Source organism: Taudactylus pleione, unplaced genomic scaffold, assembly GCF_031769625.1.
Source record: "Taudactylus pleione unplaced genomic scaffold, aTauple2 ptg000026l, whole genome shotgun sequence".
Taxonomy (NCBI): domain Eukaryota; kingdom Metazoa; phylum Chordata; class Amphibia; order Anura; family Myobatrachidae; genus Taudactylus; species Taudactylus pleione.
In genome coordinates, this window is record NW_028284428.1 from 19,722,015 (window position 1) to 19,742,375 (window position 20,361).

The window sequence follows — 20,361 nt, forward strand, 5'->3', positions numbered from 1 at the left end:
CTTCTTAGCAAAAGACTCCTAAGTTTCATCTTGACTATAGACAACATCAGCAGTGGAGAAGAAGGCCAGTCATTTAACTCTCAGCATCATGGTGGAGACCAAACAGTGGTCAAAGAAAGATTCCGGCTAAATTGGTGTAGTTTACCGCTGCATTACGACGCTTTATTACATTGTTTGGCATCATATTTACCTAATGTTATCTGACATAGCATTTTGTCCTATATTAAATGTTCATGTATCACTGTTATGAAATGTTATCTGCTGCATTTTAGCTTTATGTTTAACATTGTTATATGTTATACACTTTTTACTGTATGACACAGTATATTGTGCTTATATTACCGTCGTGCATTGTCTATATTATTTCTACATTGCCGCAGTATTGTTTTAATATTGAATTGTTATGTAATAGTTATATGTTGTTCACTGAAGCATTTTTGCCTTTGTATATAGCATTGTTACATATTAAGTTAATACACTTTTATCTTATGTAAAAATAGTGTTCAGTAAAGTTATGTATTGTGTTTAGTCATTGTTGGGTTGGAGTAAAGGGTCCTGATTCACTGATTGGCTCGAAAATGGTTTATATTAAAAATGGTGTTTCCTGACTAGCTGAGCCTCAATCTTTACAGATTGAGGCTTTCCAAAAAGAAGTAACACTGCAAACGCACCTGTTATAGATCCAGCGATGGGGCAAACCTCACGGAATGATCCTTCTTCTGACAGGTAAGTGCTACTAATGGACGTCATCAAGCAGACTCTTCCAGCCAAAATGCTGTATATTGCTTTGATCATCCAGCACTATCATCCTACTGATCCCGAAGTTCCATAGGGTCCACGTAGTGAATCTTGTCATTCCTTTGCAAATGACTCATGTCTCTATCTTCTTAGCAAAAGACTCCTAAGTTCCATCTGGACTGTAGACAACATCAGCAGTGGAGAAGAAGGCCAGCCATTTAACTCTCAGCATCATGGTGGAGACCAAACAGCGGTCAAAGAAAGATTCAGGCTAAATTGGTGTACTTTACCGCTGCATTACGACGCTATATTACATTGTTTGGCATTATATTTACCTAATGTTATCTGACATAGCATTTTGTCCCTATGTAAAATGTTGATGTATCACTGTTATGAAATGTTATCTGCTGCATTTTAGCTTTATATTTAACATTGTTATATATGTTATACACTTTTTTACTGTATGACACAGTATAATGTGCTTATATTACCGTCGTGTATTGTCTATATTATTTGTACATTGCCGCAGTATTGTATTAATATTAAATTGTTATGTAATAGTTATATGTTGTTCACTGAAGCATTTTTGCCTCTGTATATAGCATTGTTACATATTAAGTTAATACACCGTTATCTTATGCAAAAAATAGTGTTCAGTCAAATTATGTATTGTGTTTATACATTGTTGGGTTGGAGGAAAGGGTCCTGATTCACTGATTGGCTCGAAAATTGTTTAAATTAAAAATGGTGTTTCCCGACTATCTGAGCCTCAGTCTTTACAGATTGAGGCTTACCAAAAAGAAGAAACAGTGCAAATGTACCTGCTTAAGATCCAGCGATGGGGGCAAACCTCACGGAATGATCCTTCTTCTGACAGGTAAGTGCTACTAATGGACGTCATCAAGCAGACACTTCCTGCCAAAATGCTGTATATTGCTTTGATCATCCAGCACTATCATCCTACTGATCCCGAAGCTCCATAGGGTCCACGTAGTGAACCGTGTCATTCCTTTGCAAATGACTCATGTCTCTATCTTCTTAGCAAAAGACTCCTAAGTTCCATCTTGACTATAGACAACATCAGCAGTGGAGAAGAAGGCCAGCCATTTAACTCTCAGCATCATGGTGGAGACCAAACAGTGGTCAAAGAAAGATTCCGGCTAAATTGGTGTACTTTACCGCTGCATTACGATGCTATATTACATTGTTTGGCATCATATTTACCTAATGTTATCTGACATAGCATTTTGTCCTATATTAAATGTTCATGTATCACTGTTATGAAATGTTATCTGCTGCATTTTAGCTTTATGTTTAACATTGTTATATGTTATACACTTTTTACTGTATGACACAGTATAATGTGCTTATATTACCGTCGTGCATTGTCTATATTATTTCTACATTGCCGCAGTATTGTTTTAATATTAAATTGTTATGTAATAGTTATATGTTGTTCACTGAAGCATTTTTGCCTCTGTATATAGCATTGTTACATATTAAGTTAAAACACTGTTATCTTTTGCAAAAATACTGTTCAGTAAAATTATGTATTGTGTTTATACATTGATGTGTTGGAGTAAACGGTCCTGATTCCCAGATTGGCTCGAAAATGGCTTAAATTTAAAATGGTGTTTCCTGACTAGCTGAGCCTCCATCTTTACAGATAGAGGCTTTCCAAAAAAGTGAAACACTGCAAACGCACCTGCTATAGATCCAGCGATGGGGGCAAACCTCACGGAATGATCCTTCTTCTGGCAGGTAAGTGCTACTAATGGACGTCATCAAGCAGACACTTCCTGCCAAAATGCTGTATATTGCTTTGATCGTCCAGCACTTTCATCCTACTGATCCCGGAGCTCCATGGGGTCCCATGCAGTGAACCGTGTCATTCCTTTGCAAATGACTGATGTCTCTATCTTCTTAGCAAAAGACTCCTACGTTCCATCTTGACTGTAGACAACATCAGCAGTGGAGAAGAAGGCCAGCCATTTAACTCTCAGCATCATGGTGGAGACCAAACAGCGGTCAAAGAAAGATTCCGGCAAAATTGGTGTACTTTACAGCTGCATTACGATGCTTTATTACATTGTTTGGCATCATATTTACCTAATGTTATCTGACATAGCATTTTGTCCTATATTAAATGTTCATGTATCACTGTTATGAAATGTTATCTGCTGCATTTTAGCTTTATGTTTAACATTGTTATATGTTATACACTTTTTACTATATGACACAGTATAATGTGCTTATATTACCGTCGTGCATTGTCTATATTATTTGTACATTGCCGCAGTATTGTATTAATATTAAATTGTTAAGTAATAGTTATATGTTGTTCACTGAAGCATTTTTGCCTCTGTATATAGCATTGTTACATATTAAGTTAAAACACTGTTATCTTATGCAAAAATAGTGTTCAGTAAAATTATGTATTGTGTTTATACATTGTTGGGTTGGAGTAAAGTGTCCTGATTCACTGATTGGCTCGAAAATGGTTTAAATTAAAAACGGTGTTTCCTGACTATCTGAGCCGCAGTCTTTACAGATTGAGGTTTACCAAAAAGAAGAAACAGTGCAAATGTACCTGCTATAGAACTAGCGATGGGGGCAAACCTCACGGAATGATCCTTCTTCTGACAGGTAAGGGCTACTAATGGACATCATTAAGCAGACACTTCCTGCCAAAATGCTGTATATTGCTTTGATCATCCAGCACTTTCATCCTACAGATCCCGGAACTCCATGGGGTCCTATGTAGTGAACTGTGTCAATCCTTTGCAAATGACTGATGTCGCTATCTTCTTAGCAAAAGACTCCTACGTTTCATATTGACTGTAGACAACATCAGCAGTGGAGAAGAAGGCCAGCCATTTAACTCTCAGCATCATGGTGGAGACCAAACAGCGGTCAAAGAAAGATTCCGGCTAAATTGGTGAACTTTACTGCTGCATTACGACGCTTTATTACATTGTTTGGCATCATATTTACATAATTTTATCTGACATAGCATTTTGTCCTTTATTAAATGTTCATGTATCACTGTTATGAAATGTTATCTGCTGCATTTTAGCTTTATGTTTAACATTGTTATATTTTGTACACTTTTTATTGTATGACACAGTATTTATTTATTTATAATTTATTACCAGTTATTTATATAGCGCACCCATTTTCCGCAGCGCTTTACAGAGAATATTTGGCCATTCACATCAGTCACTGCCCAGTGGAGCTTACACTCTAAATTCCCTATGACACACACACACACACACACACACACATACATACATACTAGGGGTAATTTTGTTAGGAGCCAATTAACCTACTAGTATATTTTTGGAGTGTGGGAGGAAACCGGAGGAAACCCACGCAAGCACAGGGAGAACATACAAACTACACACAGTTAGGGCCGTAGTGGGTATCGAACCAACGACCTCAGTACTGTGAGGCAGTAAAGCTAAGCATTACACCGTCTGTGCTGCCCAGTATAATGTGCTTATATTACCGTCGTGCATTGTCTATATTATTTCTACATTGCCGCTGTATTGTTTTAATATTGAATTGTTATGTAATAGTTATATGTTGTTCACTGAAGCATTCTTGCCTCTGTATATAGCATTGTTACATACTAAGTTAATACACTGTTATCTTATGCAAAATTAGTGTTCAGTAAAATTATGTATTGTGTTTATACATTGTTGGGTTGGAGTAAAGGGTCCTGATTCACTGATTGGCTCGAAAATGGTTTAAATTAAAAATGGTGTTTCCTGACTAGCTGAGCCTCAATCTTTACAGATTGAGGCTTTCCAAAAAAGAGTAACACTTCAAACGCACCTGTTATAGATCCAGCGATGGGGGCAAACCTCACGGAATGATCCTTCTTCTGACAGGTAAGTGCTACTAATGGACGTCATCAAGCAGACAATTCCTGCCAAAATGCTGTATATTGCTTTGATCATCCAGCACTATCATCCTACTGATCCCGAAGATCCATAGGGTCCACGTAGTGAACCGTGTGATTCCTTTGCAAATGACTCATGTCTCTATCTTCTTAGCAAAAGACTCCTAAGTTCCATCTTGACTATAGACAACATCAGCAGTGGAGAAGAAGGCCAGCCATTTAACTCTCAGCATCATGGTGGAGACCAAACAGCGGTCAAAGAAAGATTCCGGCTAAATTGGTGTACTTTACCGCAGCATTACGACGCTATATTACATTGTTTGGCATTATATTTACCTAATGTTATCTGACATAGCATTTTGTCCCTATGTAAAATGTTGATGTATCACTGTTATGAAATGTTATCTGCTGCATTTTAGCTTTATATTTAACATTGTTATATATGTTATACACTTTTTTACTGTATGACACAGTATAATGTGCTTATATTACCGTCGTGCATTGTCTATATTATTTGTACATTGCCGCAGTATTGTATTAATATTAAATTGCTATGTAATAGTTATATGTTGTTCACTGAAGCATTTTTGCCTCTGTATATAGCACTGTTACATATTAAGTTAATACACTGTTATCTTATGCAAAAATAGTGTTCAGTAAAATTATGTATTGTGTTTATACATTGTTGGGTTGGAGTAAAGGGTCCTGATTCACTGATTGGCTCGAAAATGGTTTAAATTAAAAATGGTGTTTCCTGACTAGCTGAGCATCATTCTTTACAGATTGAGGCTTACCAAATAGAAGAAACATTGCAAATGTACCTGCTATAGATCCAGCGATGGGGCAAACCTCACGGAATGATCCTTCTTCTGACAGGTAAGTGCTACTCATGGACGTCATCAAGCAGACAATTCCTGCCAAAATGCTGTATATTGCTTTGATCATCCAGCACTATCATCCTACTGATCCCGGAGCTCCATGGGGTCCACGTAGTGAACCGTGTGATTCCTTCGCAAATGACTCATGTCTCTATCTTCTTAGCAAAAGACTCCTAAGTTCCATCTTGACTATAGACAACATCAGCAGTGGAGAAGAAGGCCAGTCATTTAACTCTCAGCATCATGGTGGAGACCAAACAGTGGTCAAAGAAAGATTCCGGCTAAATTGGTGTAGTTTACCGCTGCATTACGACGCTTTATTACATTGTTTGGCATCATATTTACCTAATGTTATCTGACATAGCATTTTGTCCTATATTAAATATTCATGTATCACTGTTATGAAATGTTATCTGCTGCATTTTAGCTTTATGTTTAACATTGTTATATGTTATACACTTTTTACTGTATGACACAGTATAATGTGCTTATATTACCGTCGTGCATTGTCTATATTATTTCTACATTGCCGCAGTATTGTTTTAATATTAAATTGTTATGTAATAGTTATATGTTGTTCACTGAAGCATTTTTGCCTCTGTATATAGCATTGTTACATATTAAGTTAATACACTGTTATCTTATGCAAAAATAGTGTTCAGTAAAATTATGTATTGTGTTTATACATTGTTGGGTTGGAGTTAAGGGTCCTGATTCACTGATTGGCTCGAAAATGGTTTAAATTAAGAATGGTGTATCCCGACTATCTGAGCCTCAGTCTTTACAGATTGAGGCTTACCAAAAAGAAGAAACAGTGCAAATGTACCTGCTATAGAACTAGCGATGGGGGCAAACCTCACGGAATGATCCTTCTTCTGACAGGTAAGTGCTACTAATGGACATCATCAAGCAGACACTTCCTGCCAAAATGCTGTACATTGCTTTGATCATCCAGCACTTTCATCCTACAGATCCCGGAACTCCATGGGGTCCTATGTAGTGAACCGTGTCAATCCTTTGCAAATGACTGATGTCGCTATCTTCTTAGCAAAAGACTCCTAAGTTCCATCTTGACTATAGACAACATCAGCAGTGGAGAAGAAGGCCAGCCATTTAACTCTCAGCATCATGGTGGAGACCAAACAGCGGTCAAAGAGAGATTCCGGCTAAATTGGTGTACTTTACCGCTGCATTACGACTCTTTATTACATTGTTTGGCTTCATATTTACCTAATGTTATCTGAGATAGCATTTTGTCCTATATTAAATGTTCATGTATCACTGTTATGAAATGTTATCTGCTGCATTTTAGCTTTATGTTTAACATTGGTATATGTTATACACTTTTTACTGTATGACACAGTATAATGTGCTTATATTACCGTCGTGCATTGTCTATATTATTTGTACATTCCCGCAGTATTGTTTTAATATTAAATTGTTATGTAATAGTCATATGTTGTTCACTGAAGCATTTTTGCCTCTGTATATAGCATTGTTACATATTAAGTTAAAACACTGTTATCTTTTGCAAAAATACTGTTCAGTAAAATTATGTATTGTGTTTATACATTGATGTGTTGGAGTAAAGGGTCCTGATTCCCAGATTGGCTCGAAAATGGCTTAAATTTAAAATGGTGTTTCCTGACAAACTGAGCCTCCATCTTTACAGATTGAGGCTTTCCAAAAAAGAGAAACACTGCAAACGCACCTGCTATAGATCCAGCGATGGGGGCAAACCTCACGGAATGTTCATTTTTCAGACAGGTAAGTGCTACTAATGGACGTCATCAAGCAGACTCTTCCAGCCAAAATGCAGTATATTGCTTTGATCATCCAGCACTATCATCCTACTGATTGCGACGCTCCATAGGGTCCACATAGTGAACCGTGTGATTCCTTCGCAAATGACTCATGTCTCTATCTTCTTAGCAAAAGACTCCTAAGTTTCATCTTGACTATAGACAACATCAGCAGTGGAGAAGAAGGCCAGTCATTTAACTCTCAGCATCATGGTGGAGACCAAACAGTGGTCAAAGAAAGATTCCGGCTAAATTGGTGTAGTTTACCGCTGCATTACGACGCTTTATTACATTGTTTGGCATCATATTTACCTAATGTTATCTGACATAGCATTTTGTCCTATATTAAATGTTCATGTATCACTGTTATGAAATGTTATCTGCTGCATTTTAGCTTTATGTTTAACATTGTTATATGTTATACACTTTTTACTGTATGACACAGTATATTGTGCTTATATTACCGTCGTGCATTGTCTATATTATTTCTACATTGCCGCAGTATTGTTTTAATATTGAATTGTTATGTAATAGTTATATGTTGTTCACTGAAGCATTTTTGCCTTTGTATATAGCATTGTTACATATTAAGTTAATACACTTTTATCTTATGTAAAAATAGTGTTCAGTAAAGTTATGTATTGTGTTTAGTCATTGTTGGGTTGGAGTAAAGGGTCCTGATTCACTGATTGGCTCGAAAATGGTTTATATTAAAAATGGTGTTTCCTGACTAGCTGAGCCTCAATCTTTACAGATTGAGGCTTTCCAAAAAGAAGTAACACTGCAAACGCACCTGTTATAGATCCAGCGATGGGGCAAACCTCACGGAATGATCCTTCTTCTGACAGGTAAGTGCTACTAATGGACGTCATCAAGCAGACTCTTCCAGCCAAAATGCTGTATATTGCTTTGATCATCCAGCACTATCATCCTACTGATCCCGAAGTTCCATAGGGTCCACGTAGTGAATCTTGTCATTCCTTTGCAAATGACTCATGTCTCTATCTTCTTAGCAAAAGACTCCTAAGTTCCATCTGGACTGTAGACAACATCAGCAGTGGAGAAGAAGGCCAGCCATTTAACTCTCAGCATCATGGTGGAGACCAAACAGCGGTCAAAGAAAGATTCAGGCTAAATTGGTGTACTTTACCGCTGCATTACGACGCTATATTACATTGTTTGGCATTATATTTACCTAATGTTATCTGACATAGCATTTTGTCCCTATGTAAAATGTTGATGTATCACTGTTATGAAATGTTATCTGCTGCATTTTAGCTTTATATTTAACATTGTTATATATGTTATACACTTTTTTACTGTATGACACAGTATAATGTGCTTATATTACCGTCGTGTATTGTCTATATTATTTGTACATTGCCGCAGTATTGTATTAATATTAAATTGTTATGTAATAGTTATATGTTGTTCACTGAAGCATTTTTGCCTCTGTATATAGCATTGTTACATATTAAGTTAATACACCGTTATCTTATGCAAAAAATAGTGTTCAGTCAAATTATGTATTGTGTTTATACATTGTTGGGTTGGAGGAAAGGGTCCTGATTCACTGATTGGCTCGAAAATTGTTTAAATTAAAAATGGTGTTTCCCGACTATCTGAGCCTCAGTCTTTACAGATTGAGGCTTACCAAAAAGAAGAAACAGTGCAAATGTACCTGCTTAAGATCCAGCGATGGGGGCAAACCTCACGGAATGATCCTTCTTCTGGCAGGTAAGTGCTACTAATGGACGTCATCAAGCAGACACTTCCTGCCAAAATGCTCTATATTGCTTTGATCGTCCAGCACTTTCATCCTACTGATCCCGGCGCTCCATGGGGTCCCATGTAGTGAACCGTGTCATTCCTTTGCAAATGAAACATGTCTCTATCTTCTTAGCAAAAGACTCCTAAGTTCCATCTTGACTGTAGACAACATCAGCAGTGGAGAAGAAGGCCAGCCATTTAACTCTCAGCATCATGGTGGAGACCAAACAGCGGTCAAAGAAAGATTCCGGCTAAATTGGTGTACTTTACAGCTGCATTACGACGCTATATTACATTGTTTGGCATTATATTTACCTAATGTTATCTGACATAGCATTTTGTCCCTATGTAAAATGTTGATGTATCACTGTAATGAAATGTTATCTGCTGCATTTTAGCTTTATATTTAACATTGTTATATATGTTATACACTTTTTTACTGTATGACACAGTATAATGTGCTTATATTACCGTCGTGCATTGTCTATATTATTTGTACATTGCCGCAGTATTGTATTAATATTAAATTGTTATGTAATAGTTATATGTTGTTCACTGAAGCATTTTTGCAACTGTATATAGCACTGTTACATATTAAGTTAATACACTGTTATCTTATGCAAAAATAGTGTTCAGTAAAATTATGTATTGTGTTTATACATTGTTGGGTTGGAGTAAAGGGTCCTGATTCACTGATTGGCTCGAAAATGGTTTAAATTAAAAATGGTGTTTCCTGACTAGCTGAGCCTCAATCTTTACAGATTGAGGCTTTCCAAAAAGAAGTAACACTGCAAACGCACCTGTTATAGATCCAGCGATGGCGGCAAACCTCACGGAATGATCCTTCTTCTGGCAGGTAAGTGCTACTAATGGACGTCATCAAGCAGACAATTCCTGCCAAAATGCTGTATATTGCTTTGATCATTCAGCACTATCATCCTACCGATCCCGAAGCTCCATAGGGTCCACGTAGTGAACCGTGTGATTCCTTTGCAAATGACTCATGTCTCTATCTTCTTAGCAAAAGACTCCTAAGTTCCATCTTGACTATAGACAACATCAGCAGTGGAGAAGAAGGCCAGCCATTTAACTCTCAGCATCATGGTGGAGACCAAACAGCGGTCAAAGAAAGATTCCGGCTAAGTTTGTGTACTTTACCGCTGCATTACGACACTTTATTAAATTGTTTGGCATCATATTTACATAATGTTATCTGACATAGCATTTTGTCCTATATTAAATGTTCATGTATCACTGTTATGAAATGTTATCTGCTGCAGTTTAGCTTTATGTTTAACATTGGTATATGTTATACACTTTTTACTGTATGACACAGTATAATGTGCTTATATTACCGTCGTGCATTGTCTATATAATTTGTACATTCCCGCAGTATTGTTTTAATATTAAATTGTTATGTAATAGTTATATGTTGTTCACTGAAGCATTTTTGCCTTTGTATATAGCATTGTTACATATTAAGTTAAAACACTGTTATCTTTTGCAAAAATACTGTATAGTAAAATTATGTATTGTGTTTATACATTGATGTGTTGGAGTAAAGGGTCCTGATTCCCAGATTGGCTCGAAAATGGCTTAAATTTAAAATGGTGTTTCCTGACTAGCTGAGCCTCCATCTTTACAGATTGAGGCTTTCCAAAAAAGAGAAACACTGCAAACGCACCTGCTATAGATCCAGCGATGAGGGCAAACCTTACGGAATGTTCATTTTTCTGACAGGTAAGTGCTACTAATGGACGTCATCAATCAGATTCTTCCAGCCAAAATGCTGTATATTGCTTTGATCATCCAGCACTATCATCCTACTGATCCCGAAGCTCCATAGGGTCCACGTAGTGAATCTTGTCATTCCTTTGCAAATGACTCATGTCTCTATCTTCTTAGCAAAAGACTCCTAAGTTCCATCTTGACTGTAGACAACATCAGCAGTGGAGAAGAAGGCCAGCCATTTAACTCTCAGCATCATGGTGGAGACCAAACAGCGGTCAAAGAAAGATTCCAGCTAAATTGGTGTACTTTACCGCTGCATTACGACGCTATATTACATTGTTTGGCATTATATTTACCTAATTATATCTGACATAGCATTTTGTCCCTATGTAAAATGTTGATGTATCACTGTTATGAAATGTTATCTGCTGCATTTTAGCTTTATATTTAACATTGTTATATATGTTACACACTTTTTTACTGTATGACACAGTATAATGTGCTTATATTACCGTCGTGTATTGTCTATATTATTTGTACATTGCCGCAGTATTGTATTAATATTAAATTGTTATGTAATAGTTATATGTTGTTCACTGAAGCATTTTTGCCTCTGTATATAGCATTGTTACATATTAAGTTAAAACACCGTTATCTTATGCAAAAAATAGTGTTCAGTCAAATTATGTATTGTGTTTATACATTGTTGGGTTGGAGGAAAGGGTCCTGATTCACTGATTGGCTCGAAAATTGTTTAAATTAAAAATGGTGTTTCCCGACTATCTGAGCCTCAGTCTTTACAGATTGAGGCTTACCAAAAAGAAGAAATAGTGCAAATGTACCTGCTTAAGATCCAGCGATGGGGGCAAACCTCACGGAATGATCCTTCTTCTGGCAGGTAAGTGCTACTAATGGACGTCATCAAGCAGACACTTCCTGCCAAAATGCTGTTTATTGCTTTGATCGTCCAGCACTTTCATTCTACTGATCCCGGCGCTCCATGGGGTCCCATGTAGTGAACCGTGTCATTCCTTTGCAAATGACTCATGTCTCTATCTTCTTAGCAAAAGACTCCTAAGTTCCATCTTGACTGTAGACAACATCAGCAGTGGAGAAGAAGGCCAGCCATTTAACTCTCAGCATCATGGTGGAGACCAAACAGCGGTCAAAGAAAGATTCCGGCTAAATTGGTGTACTTTACCGCTGCATTACGACGCTATATTACATTGTTTGGCATTATATTTACCTAATGTTATCTGACATAGCATTTTGTCCCTATGTAAAATGTTGATGTATCACTGTAATGAAATGTTATCTGCTGCATTTTAGCTTCATATTTAACATTGTTATATATGTTATACACTTTTTTACTGTATGACACAGTATAATGTGCTTATATTACCGTCGTGCATTGTCTATATTATTTGTACATTGCCGCAGTATTGTATTAATATTAAATTGTTATGTAATAGTTATATGTTGTTCACTGAAGCATTTTTGCAACTGTATATAGCACTGTTACATATTAAGTTAATACACTGTTATCTTATGCAAAAATAGTGTTCAGTAAAATTATGTATTGTGTTTATACATTGTTGGGTTGGAGTAAAGGGTCCTGATTCACTGATTGGCTCGAAAATGGTTTAAATTAAAAATGGTGTTTCCTGACTAGCTGAGCCTCAATCTTTACAGATTGAGGCTTTCCAAAAAGAAGTAACACTGCAAACGCACCTGTTATAGATCCAGCGATGGGGGCAAACCTCACGGAATGATCCTTCTTCTGACAGGTAAGTGCTACTAATGGACGTCATCAAGCAGACAATTCCTGCCAAAATGCTGTATATTGCTTTGATCATTCTGCACTATCATCCTACCGATCCCGAAGCTCCATAGGGTCCACGTAGTGAACCGTGTGATTCCTTTGCAAATGACTCATGTCTCTATCTTCTTAGCAAAAGACTCCTAAGTTCCATCTTGACTATAGACAACATCAGCAGTGGAGAAGAAGGCCAGCCATATAACTCTCAGCATCATGGTGGAGACCAAACAGTGGTCAAAGAAAGATTCCGGCTAAATTGGTGTACTTTACCGCTGCATTACGACGCTTTATTACATTGTTTGGCATCATATTTACCTAATGTTATCTGACATAGCATTTTGTCATATATTAAATGTTCATGTATCACTGTTATGAAATGTTATCTGTTGCATTTTAGCTTTATGTTTAACATTGTTATATGTTATACACTTTTTCCTGTATGACAGTATTTATTTATTTATTATTTATTACCAGTTTTTTATATAACGCACACATTTTCAGCAGCGCTTTATAGAGAATATTTGGCCATTCACATCAGTCCCTGCCCAGTGGAGCTTACACTCTATATTCCCTATCACACACACACACACACATACATACTAGGGGTAATTTTGTTTGGAGCCAATTAAACTACTAGTATATTTTTGGAGTGTGGGAGGAAACCGGAGTACCCGGAGGAAACCCACGCAAGCACAGGGAGAATATACAAACTCCACACAGTTAGGGCCGTAGTGGGTATCGAACCAACGACCTCAGTACTGTGAGGCAGTAACGCTAAGCATTACACCGTCTGTGCTGCCCAGTATAATGTGCTTATATTACCGTCGTGCATTGTCTATATTATTTCTACATTGCCGCAGTATTGTTTTAATATTGAATTGTTATGTAATAGTTATATGTTGTTCACTGAAGCATTTTTGCCTCTGTATATAGCATTGTTACATATTAAGTTAATACACTGTTATCTTATGCAAAAATAGTGTTCAGTAAAATTATGTATTGTGTTTATACATTGTTGGGTTGGAGTAAAGGGTCCTGATTCACTGATTGGCTCGAAAATGGTTTAAATTAAAAATGGTGTTTCCTGACTAGCTGAGCCTCAATCTTTACAGATTGAGGCTTTCCAAAAAGAGTAACACTGCAAACGCACCTGTTATAGATCCAGCGATGGGGGCAAACCTTACGGAATGTTCATTTTTCTGACAGGTAAGTGCTACTAATGGACGTCATCAAGCAGACTCTTCCAGCCAAAATGCTGTATATTGCTTTGATCATCCAGCACTATCATCCTACTGATCCCGAAGCTCCATAGGGTCCACGTAGTGAATCTTGTCATTCCTTTGCAAATGACTCATGTCTCTATCTTCTTAGCAAAAGACTCCTAAGTTCCATCTTGACTATAGACAACATCAGCAGTGGAGAAGAAGGCCAGCCATTTAACTCTCAGCATCATGGTGGAGACCAAACAGCGGTCAAAGAAAGATTCCGGCTAAATTTGTGTACTTTACCGCTGCATTACGACGCTATATTACATTGTTTGGCATTATATTTACCTAATGTTATCTGACATAGCATTGTGTCCCTATGTAAAATGTTGATGTATCACTGTTATGAAATCTTATATGCTGCATTTTAGCTTTATATTTAACATTGTTATATATGGTATACTCTTTTTTACTGTATGATACAGTATAATGTGCTTATATTACCGTCGTGCATTGTCTATATTATTTGTACATTGCCGCAGTATTGTATTAATATTAAATTGTTATGTAATAGTTATATGTTGTTCACTGAAGCATTTTTGCCTCTGTATATAACATTGTTACATATTAAGTTAATACACTGTTATCTTATGCAAAAAATAGTGTTCAGTCAAATTATGTATTGTGTTTATACATTGTTGGGTTGGAGGAAAGGGTCCTGCTTCACTGATTGGCTCGAAAATGGTTTAAATTAAAAATGGTGTTTCCCGACTATCTGAGCCTCAGTCTTTACAGATTGAGGCTTACCAAAAAGAAGAAACAGTGCAAATGTTCCTGCTTAAGATCCAGCGATGGGGGCAAACCTCACGGAATGATCCTTCTTCTGGCAGGTAAGTGCTACTAACGGACGTCATCAAGCAGACACTTCCTGCCAAAATGCTGTATATTGCTTTGATCGTCCAGCACTTTCATCCTACTGATCCCGGCGCTCCATGGGGTCCCATGTAGTGAACCGTGTCATTCCTTTGCAAATAACTCATGTCTCTATCTTCTTAGCAAAAGACTGCTAAGTTCAATCTTGACTGTAGACAACATCAGCAGTGGAGAAGAAGGCCAGCCATTTAACTCTCAGCATCATGGTGGAGACCAAACAGCGGTCAAAGAAAGATTCCGGCTAAGTTTGTGTACTTTACCGCTGCATTACGACGCTTTATTAAATTGTTTGGCATCATATTTACATAATGTTATATGACATAGGATTTTGTCCTATATTAAATGTTCATGTATCACTGTTATGAAATGTTATCTGCTGCATTTTAGCTTTATGTTTAACATTGGTATATGTTATACACTTTTTACTGTATGACACAGTATAATGTGCTTATATTACCGTCGTGCATTGTCTATATAATTTGTACATTCCCGCAGTATTGTTTTAATATTAAATTGTTATGTAATAGTTATATGTTGTTCACTGAAGCATTTTTGCCTTTGTATATAGCATTGTTACATATTAAGTTAAAACACTGTTATCTTTTGCAAAAATACTGTATAGTAAAATTATGTATTGTGTTTATACATTGATGTGTTGGAGTAAAGGGTCCTGATTCCCAGATTGGCTCGAAAATGGCTTAAATTTAAAATGGTGTTTCCTGACTAGCTGAGCCTCCATCTTTACAGATTGAGGCTTTCCAAAAAAGAGAAACACTGCAAACGCACCTGCTATAGATCCAGCGATGGGGGCAAACCTTACGGAATGTTCATTTTTCTGACAGGTAAGTGCTACTAATGGACGTCATCAAGCAGATTCTTCCAGCCAAAATGCTGTATATTGCTTTGATCATCCAGCACTATCATCCTACTGATCCCGAAGCTCCATAGGGTCCACGTAGTGAATCTTGTCATTCCTTTGCAAATGACTCATGTCTCTATCTTCTTAGCAAAAGACTCCTAAGTTCCATCTTGACTGTAGACAACATCAGCAGTGGAGAAGAAGGCCAGCCATTTAACTCTCAGCATCATGGTGGAGACCAAACAGCGGTCAAAGAAAGATTCCTGCTAAATTGGTGTACTTTACCGCTGCATTACGACGCTATATTACATTGTTTGGCATTATATTTACCTAATGTTATCTGACATAGCATTTTGTCCCTATGTAAAATGTTGATGTATCACAGTTATGAAATGTTATCTGCTGCATTTTAGCTTTATGTTTAACATTGGTATATGTTATACACTTTTTACTGTATGACACAGTATAATATGCTTATATTACCGTCTTGCATTGTCTATATTATTTGTACATTCCCGCAGTATTGTTTTAATATTAAATTGTTATGTAATAGTTATATGTTGTTCACTGAAGCATTTTTGCCAATGTATATAGCATTGTTACATATTAAGTTAAAACATTGTTATCTTTTGCAAAAATACTGTTCAGTAAAATTATGTATTGTGTTTATACATTGATGTGTTGGAGTAAAGGGTCCTGATTCCCAGATTGGCTCGAAAATGGCTTAAATTTAAAATTGTGTTTCCTGACTAGCTGAGCCTCAATCTTTACAGATTGAGGCTTTCCAAAAAGAAGTAACACTGCAAACGCACCTGTTATAGATCCAGCGATGGGGGCAAACCTCACGGAATGATCCTTCTTCTGACAGGTAAGTGCTACTAATGGACGTCATCAAGCAGACAATTCCTGCCAAAATGCTGTATATTGCTTTGATCATCCAGCACTATCATCCTACTGATCCCGAAGCTCCATAGGGTCCACGTAGTGAACCGTGTGATTCCTTTGCAAATGACTCATGTCTCTATCTTCTTAGCAAAAGACTCCTAAGTTCCATCTTGACTATAGACAACATCAGCAGTGGAGAAGAAGGCCAGCCATATAACTCTCAGCATCATGGTGGAGACCAAACAGTGGTCAAAGAAAGATTCCGGCTAAATTGGTGTACTTTACCGCTGCATTACGATGCTTTATTACATTGTTTGGCATCATATTTACCTAATGTTATCTGACATAGCATTTTGTCCTATATTAAATGTTCATGTATCACTGTTATGAAATGTTATCTGCTGCATTTTAGCTTTATGTTTAACATTGTTATATGTTATACACTTTTTCCTGTATGACAATATTTATTTATTTGTTATTTATTACCAGTTTTTTATATAACGCACACATTTTCCGCAGCGCTTTACAGAGAATATTTGGTCATTCACATCAGTCCCTGCCCAGTGGAGCTTACACTCTATATTCCCTATCACACACACACATACATACTAGGGGTAATTTTGTTAGGAGCCAATTAACCAACTAGTATATTTTTGGAGTGTGGGAGGAAACCGGAGTACCCGGAGGAAACCCACGCAAGCACAGGGAGAATATACAAACTCCACACAGTTAGGGCCATAGTGGGTATCGACCCAACGACCTCAGTACTGTGAGGCAGTAACGCTAAGCATTACACCGTCTGTGCTGCCCAGTATAATGTGCTTATATTACCGTCGTGCATTGTCTATATTATGTCTTCATTGCCGCAGTATTGTTTTAATATTGAATTGTTATGTAATAGTTATATGTTGTTCACTGAAGCATTTTTGCCTCTGTATATAGCATTGTTACATATTAAGTTAATACACTGTTATCTTATGCAAAAATAGTGTTCAGTAAAATTATGTATTGTGTTTATACATTGTTGGGTTGGAGTAAAGGGTCCTGATTCACTGATTGGCTCGAAAATGGTTTAAATTAAAAATAGTGTTTCCTGACTAGCTGAGCCTCAATCTTTACAGATTGAGGCTTTCCAAAAAGAGTAACACTGCAAACGCACCTGTTATAGATCCAGCGATGGGGGTCAAACCTCACGAATGATCCTTCTTCTGACAGGTAAGTGCTACTAATGGACGTCCTCAAGCAGACAATTCCTGCCAAAATGCTGTATATTGCTTTGATCATCCAGCACTATCATCCTACTGATCCCGATGCTCCATAGGGTCCACGTAGTGAACCGTGTGATTCCTTTGCAAAAGACTCATGTCTCTATCTTCTTAGCAAAATACTCCTAAGTTCCATCTTGACTGTAGACAACATCAGCAGTGGAGAAGGCCAGCCATTTAACTCTAAGCATCATGGTGGAGACCAAACAGCGGTCAAAGAAAGATTCCGGCTAAATTGGTGTACTTTACCGCTGCATTACGACGCTATATTACATTGTTTGGCATTATATTTACCTAATGTTATCTGACATAGCATTTTGTCCCTATGTAAAATGTTGATGTATCACTGTAATGAAATGTTATCTGCTGCATTTTAGCTTTATATTTAACATTGTTATATATGTTATACACTTTTTTACTGTATGACACAGTATAATGTGCTTATATTACCGTCGTGCATTGTCTATATTATTTGTACATTGCCGCAGTATTGTATTAATATTAAATTGTTATGTAATAGTTATATGTTGTTCACTGAAGCATTTTTGCAACTGTATATAGCACTGTTACATATTAAGTTAATACACTGTTATCTTATGCAAAAATAGTGTTCAGTAAAATTATGTATTGTGTTTATACATTGTTGGGTTGGAGTAAAGGGTCCTGATTCACTGATTGGCTCGAAAATGGTTTAAATTAAAAATGGTGTTTCCTGACTAGCTGAGCCTCAATCTTTACAGATTGAGGCTTTCCAAAAAGAAGTAACACTGCAAACGCACCTGTTATAGATCCAGCGATGGGGGCAAACCTCACGGAATGATCCTTCTTCTGACAGGTAAGTGCTACTAATGGACGTCATCAAGCAGACAATTCCTGCCAAAATGCTGTATATTGCTTTGATCATTCAGCACTATCATCCTACCGATCCCGAAGCTCCATAGGGTCCACGTAGTGAACCGTGTGATTCCTTTGCAAATGACTCATGTCTCTATCTTCTTAGCAAAAGACTCCTAAGTTCCATCTTGACTATAGACAACATCAGCAGTGGAGAAGAAGGCCAGCCATATAACTCTCAGCATCATGGTGGAGACCAAACAGTGGTCAAAGAAAGATTCCGGCTAAATTGGTGTACTTTACCGCTGCATTACGACGCTTTATTACATTGTTTGGCATCATATTTACCTAATGTTATCTGACATAGCATTTTGTCATATATTAAATGTTCATGTATCACTGTTATGAAATGTTATCTGTTGCATTTTAGCTTTATGTTTAACATTGTTATATGTTATACACTTTTTCCTGTATGACAGTATTTATTTATTTATTATTTATTACCAGTTTTTTATATAACGCACACATTTTCAGCAGCGCTTTATAGAGAATATTTGGCCATTCACATCAGTCCCTGCCCAGTGGAGCTTACACTCTATATTCCCTATCACACACACACACACACATACATACTAGGGGTAATTTTGTTTGGAGCCAATTAAACTACTAGTATATTTTTGGAGTGTGGGAGGAAACCGGAGTACCCGGAGGAAACCCACGCAAGCACAGGGAGAATATACAAACTCCACACAGTTAGGGCCGTAGTGGGTATCGAACCAACGACCTCAGTACTGTGAGGCAGTAACGCTAAGCATTACACCGTCTGTGCTGCCCAGTATAATGTGCTTATATTACCGTCGTGCATTGTCTATATTATTTCTACATTGCCGCAGTATTGTTTTAATATTGAATTGTTATGTAATAGTTATATGTTGTTCACTGAAGCATTTTTGCCTCTGTATATAGCATTGTTACATATTAAGTTAATACACTGTTATCTTATGCAAAAATAGTGTTCAGTAAAATTATGTATTGTGTTTATACATTGTTGGGTTGGAGTAAAGGGTCCTGATTCACTGATTGGCTCGAAAATGGTTTAAATTAAAAATGGTGTTTCCTGACTAGCTGAGCCTCAATCTTTACAGATTGAGGCTTTCCAAAAAGAGTAACACTGCAAACGCACCTGTTATAGATCCAGCGATGGGGGCAAACCTTACGGAATATTCATTTTTCTGACAGGTAAGTGCTACTAATGGACGTCATCAAGCAGACTCTTCCAGCCAAAATGCTGTATATTGCTTTGATCATCCAGCACTATCATCCTACTGATCCCGAAGCTCCATAGGGTCCACGTAGTGAATCTTGTCATTCCTTTGCAAATGACTCATGTCTCTATCTTCTTAGCAAAAGACTCCTAAGTTCCATCTTGACTATAGACAACATCAGCAGTGGAAAAGAAGGCCAGCCATTTAACTCTCAGCATCATGGTGGAGACCAAACAGCGGTCAAAGAAAGATTCCGGCTAAATTGGTGTACTTTACCGCTGCATTACGACGCTATATTACATTGTTTGGCATTATATTTACCTAATGTTATCTGACATAGCATTTTGTCCCTATGTAAAATGTTGATGTATCACTGTTATGAAATCTTATATGCTGCATTTTAGCTTTATATTTAACATTGTTATATATGGTATACTCTTTTTTACTGTATGATACAGTATAATGTGCTTATA